General features: G+C 39.0%; 1 pseudogene; it reads right to left on the reverse strand.

The window, feature by feature from the left end:
* Positions 1-1036: 1036 nt before the first annotated feature.
* LOC125477242 lies at positions 1037-1147 on the reverse strand (annotated as a pseudogene).
* Between the last annotated feature and the right edge of the window lie 5729 nt (positions 1148-6876).

The following is a 6876-nucleotide window of genomic DNA, read 5'->3' on the forward strand; positions in this document are numbered from 1 at the left end:
TTTCGTCCAAAATTGGGTTTAAGGTCAGAAACTGCCTAGTTAGTGTTTTTAGGCAGTTTTGAGTCTTTTGAACTTGTTTTGAGTCCTTTGAGTCTTTGTCTTGTCCAAATTAGTTAGAAAGTGTTTTGATTTAAGTTTCCATCCAATTTCTTCCAAATTAGTGTAGGTACTCAAAACTGCCCAGAAAGTGGTTTTTAGGCAGTTTTGAGTCTTCTAGTTGCTGTTTTGTGTTTTAGGTTTGTTTAAGTGTTCTAAGCGTTTAGTTTCGCATTCTTTGAGCCAAATTTAGTGTTTTAAACTTTGTTTTTGAGTTATTAAGTGTTTAGTGTCAAAACTGCCTAGTTTGTGTTATTAGGCAGTTTAGAGAGTTTTTAGCTTGTTTTGAGTCCCTTGAGTCTTTTCAAATGTTTTTAAGTTTATTCTTGTTCATTTCATTGTTGTTTGCTTCTTGACTTTCATTCACACTTGTGTTACTTTGTTTCAGGTAGTATATGTCAAATAAACTTGTTGAGTTAGGCCAAAGAATTGAAAGGTTAAAGGGCCACACTTTGGACAACTTTGTGCCAGCAAGTTCATCCTTTATCCTTGAGGAAGAGGAAAGGATTTCACCTAGTTCAACAAGTAAAGGATCTGAGCAAATTGATTGGGAAAGAGAGGAAGAGATGGCGGTCAACCAAGATGAGCTTCGAGCTTTGGAGGATTTTGCTCAACCAATCATACCAAATTCACCTTCATGCATCTTGCTGCCCACAGAAGCTAGAAACTATGATCTCAAATCCTCACATTTTCATATGTTTCCCTCATTTTATGGCTTACCTAATGAAGATCCTTTAGCTCATATTAAAGAATTTTACAATGTTGTGAGTGGTTTACCTTTGCAGGGAGTAAGTGAAGCCAACTTGAGGATGAGAGTGTTTCCTTACACCTTGAAAGATAAGGCCAAGAGTTGGTTGATGACTCTAACACCAGGATCCCTCACTACATGGGATGCCGTGGCTAAGAAGTTCTTGGAGAAGTTCTTTTCCACTCAAAAGACAGCCACATTAAGGGGACAAATCTTCAACTTCAAGCAAGATGATGGAGAACCTTTCAATGAGTGTTGGGAGCGTTTTAAAGGCCTCTTGATACAATGTCCACACCATGGGTTACCTTTTCACTTACAAATGCAAATTTTCTATGATGGACTAACCCAAAATTATCAATCAACTGTTGATAATGCAGCAGGTGGAGCATTGAAGAAAAAGAATGCTCCAGAGTCATATAACATTTATGAGATGTTGGGGTCAAATGCTCAACACAAAGATTTAAGGGGTAAGAAAGTGGGAGTTTATGAAACAAGTTCTAATCATGAGCTTTTGTTGCAGGTAGCTAACCTAGAAAGGAAGCTTGAATCTGTGCTCAACATGGTGCCAAAAGCTAATGAAGTGTGTGCCATTTGCAAAATACCAAGCCATCCTACTCACCAATGTTCATCTAGGGAAGCTTACCCCGAGTATGTTCAAGAACAAGTGAACCTCAAGAATTCTTACAATCAAAGGCCAAGGAATGATGTGTATTCAAATACATATAACTCAAGTTGGAGAGATCATCCCAACCTTTCATGGAAGAACAACAATCAATTCCAAAATTTCCAACCAAAACCTGCCCCTACCCTTGAGGACACGGTTAAATTGTTAGCCCAAAACACTTTGCAATTCCAACAGTCCACCAATAGCACTCTCCAACAACATTCAGCAGCCCTAACCAAAATGGAGACACAATTGGGGCAGATTGCAGATGCCTTGAATCAAAGAGAAGTTGGAAAGTTTCCAAGCCAACCAGTGATACTCCAAAGGAACCAAGAGCAAGCCAAAGCAATCACTACACTTAGAAGTGGTAAGGTTATTGACAATAGAGTTGGAAATGAAGTTACTGATGAATATGATCATGTGAATGCAGGTGTTACTCAAGGAGACAATGAGAAACCAAATGAAGAACCAAGCCATGCTACTTCCTCACTTGAAGCACCAAATCTTCACAAGGCTGAAAAACCATACACTCCACCAATACCATTCCCTGGAAGACTTGCCAAGAGCAAGCAGGATAAGTCATTCAAAGAGATTTTTGATATACTAAGCAAAGTGAATGTTAACTTACCTTTGCTTGATGTCATCAGGAACATGCCAGCATATGGGAAGTTCTTCAAGGAGTTAAACAGTTACAAAAGGAAGTATGGCCCACATGAGAAGGTAGTGGTGTCTGAGAATGTGAGTGCAGTGTTGCAAAGAAAACTTCCACCAAAACTCAAGGATCCAGGAAGTTTCTCCATCAACATCACCATAGGGGATAAGAAAGTAGAGAAGGCGATGCTTGATTTGGGTGCTAGCATCAACTTAATGCCTTATTCAGTATACCTTCAACTAGGTTTGGGAGATTTGAAAGCCACCACCATTTCATTACAACTTGCAGACAGATCCGTGAAATATCCAAGAGGTATAGTAGAAGATATTCTGGTTCAAGTTGATAAACTAATCTTGCCTGCAGATTTTGTAGTGTTGGACATGGAAGAAGCTCCTATACATGATCGTGAGTTGCCTATATTGCTTGGGAGACCCTTCATGGCCACGGCCAAGACCATCATTGATGTGCAAAATGGACTCCTCACTATGACAGTGTTAGGAGAGACAGTTCAATTCAAAGTGTTTGAATCTCTTTCGCATCCTTCTTCACCTTTTGATTGTTATGCCATTGATGTGCTTGATTCTCTTGTATTCTCTAAGTTCTTGCAGGCACAATCGAATGAACCATTACAAACTGTTTTGAGTCAATCTCAAGATGAGTTTGATGAAGAAGATGCACTCATGGAAGAAGTAGCTGCCTTGGAAGCATTAACATTGTATCCTTTGAATGTGTCACCTATTGTAGAGCCTTTAGAATCATCAATGTCAAATCTAATTCCTTCCACTGTTAAGGCACCAAAACTTGATCTTAAACCACTTCCACCACACCTTAAATATGCATATCTAGCTGAATTTGAAACTCTTCCAATTATCATAGCTTCTGATCTCACCCCAATTGAAGAAGATAAACTAATTAGGGTGTTAAAAGAGTTCAAATCAGTTTTTGGTTGGTCTATTGCAGATATCAAGGGAATAAGCCCTACCATGTGCATGCATAGGATTCTTTTGGAGGAAGGGGCAAAGTCAACCCGGGAACCACAAAGAAGGCTCAACCCACACATGAAGGAAGTGGTTAGGAATGAAGTGTTGAAATTGTTAGATGTGGGGATCATATATCCCATTTCTGATAGCAAGTGGGTGAGTGCTATTCAGGTGGTGCCTAAGAAGGTGGGAATCACTGTGATGAGGAATGAAAACAATGAGCTGGTGCCCACAAAGCCCACTGCTAGTTGGCGTGTTTGCACCGATTACAGGAAGTTGAACTCTAGCACTAGAAAAGATTATTTTCCTATGCCTTTCATAGATCAAATGCTTGAGAGATTGGCAGGTTACTCACATTATTGTTTTCTGGATGGTTACTCAGGTTACAATCAAATTGCAATCGCTCCGGAGGATCAAGAGAAAACAACCTTTACTTGCCCCTTAGGCACATTTGCATATAGGAGAATGCCTTTTGGACTTTGCAACGCTCCAGCAACATTCCAACGATGCATGTTGGCCATCTTTTCTGACATGGTAGAAAGGTTCATTGAGGTATTTATGGATGACTTTTCAGTTTTGGTTCCTCTTTTGATGAATGTCTTAACCATCTATCGTTAGTACTTCAAAGATGTCAAGAAACAAATTTGGTTCTCAATTGGGAAAAGTGCCAATTCATGGTGAAACAAGGAATTGTGTTGGGGCATGTGATCTCTAGCAAAGGAATGGAGGTAGACAAAGCCAAAATTGACGTCATCACCAATATGGTAGCCCCCACCACTGTGAAGGGAGTAAGAAGTTTTTTGGGTCATGCGGGTTTTTATCGTCGTTTCATTAAGAACTTTTCAATGATCACTCGTCCATTATGCAATCTGTTAGCTAAAGATGTTGTATTTCATTTTGATAAGGCTTGTATGGATGCATTCAATACTTTGAAAAGTGAACTAACCTCGGCCCCTATTATTATGGCACCAGATTGGTCGTTACCTTTTGAATTAATGTGTGATGCATCTGACTATGCTGTTGGTGCAGTTTTAGGGCAAAGGGTGAACAAACTTCCACATGTGATCTACTATGCAAGCCGGACTCTGCACGATGCTCAACTCAACTATTCCACAACTGAAAAGGAGTTGCTTGCTATTGTTTTTGCATTAGAAAAGTTTAGGTCATATCTTGTGGGGTCTAAAGTTATTGTGTTTTCTGATCATGCAGCCCTTAGGTACTTGATGACAAAGAAAGATGCTAAACCGCGTTTGATTAGATGGATACTCTTACTACAAGAGTTTGACTTGGAAATTCGAGATAAGAAGGGCAGTGATAATGTTGTGGCCGACCATTTGTCCAGGCTTAATGAAAACCATGGAGTTGGGCAACCTTTGCCTCTAAATGAATCATTTCCAGATGAACAGCTCCTTGTTATTCAAGATCAAGAACCATGGTATGCGGATTTTGTTAATTATCTTGCTTGTGGTATAATGAGAGATGACATTTCTTTTCAGGAAAGAAAGAAGTTCCTTGCCATGGTAAAACACTACGTTTGGGACGAACCATATTTGTTTAAATATTGCCCTGATCAAATCATTAGGAGATGTATCCCAGAGAGTGAGCAACAGAGCATCCTAACATTTAGCCATACTTTAGCATGTGGAGGACATTTTGGTGCCAAAAAGACATCTTTAAAAGTCTTACAATCTGGTATCTTTTCGCCTACTTTGTTCAAGGATGCCTTTGATTTTTGTTCTAAGTGTGACAGGTGCCAGAAAATGGGGAACATTAGCCGAAGAAATGAAATGCCATTGAACAACATTTTAGTGGTGGAGCTCTTTGATGTTTGGGGAATTGACTTCATGGGACCATTTCCATCCTCTTTTGGCTACTTATACATATTAGTGGCAGTGGATTACGTATCCAAATGGGTTGAAGCCATTGCTACAAGAACTAATGATCATAAGGTTGTGTTGAATTTTCTTAAAGATGTGATTTTTTGTAGGTTTGGAACTCCAAGAGCTATTATTAGTGATGGTGGTAGCCATTTCTGCAACAAACCTTTTGAATCCTTGATGAAGAAGTACAACATCAACCACAAAGTGGCAACCCCATACCATCCTCAAACCTCAGGACAAGTGGAGATTAGCAACAGGGAGATCAAGAACATTCTGATGAAGACTGTGAGCCCTACAAGGAAGGACTGGTCATTGAGGTTGAATGATGCACTATGGGCATATAGAACAGCATACAAGACCCCCATTGGCATGAGTCCTTATCGCCTTGTGTTTGGGAAAGCTTGCCATTTGCCAATGGAGCTTGAACACCGTGCATACTGGGCCATCAAGAAGTTCAATTTTGATTACAAGGATGCTGGAATAGCAAGGAAGCTCCAACTTAATGAGTTGGAAGAGCTTAGAAATGAGGCATATGAGAATGCCAAAATCTACAAGGAACGGACTAAGCTCTATCATGACAAAGCCATCCTAAGGAAGGAGTTTCACCAAGGTATGAAAGTACTTTTGTATGACTCACGTTTGAGACTTTTTCCAGGGAAACTGAAGTCTAGGTGGGTGGGACCATTCAAAGTGTTACAAACATTTCCCCACGGAGCTGTGGAGATAGAGAACATGAAGAATGGCACTTCCTTTAAAGTCAATGGGCAGCGATTGAAACCATACTTGGAGAAAATAGAGGAAGAGCAAGTGTATCAAGTTGTAGATTTTCTTGAGTTTACAACACCATGAACAAGCTACCATGTCTTGCCTAGACATTAAATAAAGCGCTTGCTAGGAGGCAACCTAGTGTGGTTTGCGTTCTTTCCTTATTTTGTATTTATGTTATTTCCATTCCATATTCTTTGCCTATTTTCTTTGCATACAATTTTAAGCATCGAGGACAATGCTTAGTTTAGGTTTGGGGGTGTGGGATGGAAAGTTTGTGTATTGTGTTGTGATGTGAGAATTACTTGACACTCAAATTAAACCCTCGTTTGACAATTGTAGTAGAATGGATAAGTGAGGGATCGTTCTAGACCGGGGATTAGGAGGGCTTGTTAATCACTTGGATTTTGACTCAAAAACGTAAAAACAATATAAAACACTAAACTAGACTCAAAGAATGTGAAACTAAACGTTAAAACATTAAGACAAACCAAAAGACTCAAAATTCTTTAAAAACACAAACTAAATTGATTTCTAACTTATTTGACAATAAAGTAAAGGGGGGATTGTGTTTGGACGAGATTAAATTAAATGGACAAATTGTAATTAAAGGCAAAACGTAAATATGAATGAGATGAAAATATGGATGATGGAATAGCCAAGGGGTTCATCTCCACACATGTTATACTTGCATACAAAATTGATTCTCAGTTGGTCTTTCGATAAATTATGAAACTCAACACCCCGGGTTAATTAGGTCCGCTTAAATTAACCGTCAAGTTTTCCTAATGTTATTGAATTGGATGACATCATTCGACAACCCAAAGCATTCCTCACAAGTTCCCTACATGAATTGCATAATAGAGATACAAGCAAGAATCATTAAGCATCATGAAAACTATAAGTGTTGACGAGGCATTCGTTACTATGATTGCATGAAACTTATGCCAAGAATTTGTTTAACGCGATTGTTTATAAGCAACCTCCACTACTTGTGAATATAAGTTCATAACGATTAGGTGAAATTCACTTATATTCTAGCGTCAAATTCATGCATGAAAATTAAGCGCGCATTCTTAATAAACATACAT

Source organism: the organism of the source record quoted next, unplaced genomic scaffold (assembly GCF_019419815.1).
Source record: "Pyrus x bretschneideri cultivar Hongxiangsu unplaced genomic scaffold, Pyrus_bretschneideri_v1 Contig203, whole genome shotgun sequence".
In the NCBI taxonomy this organism is placed as follows: Eukaryota; Viridiplantae; Streptophyta; class Magnoliopsida; order Rosales; family Rosaceae; genus Pyrus; species Pyrus x bretschneideri.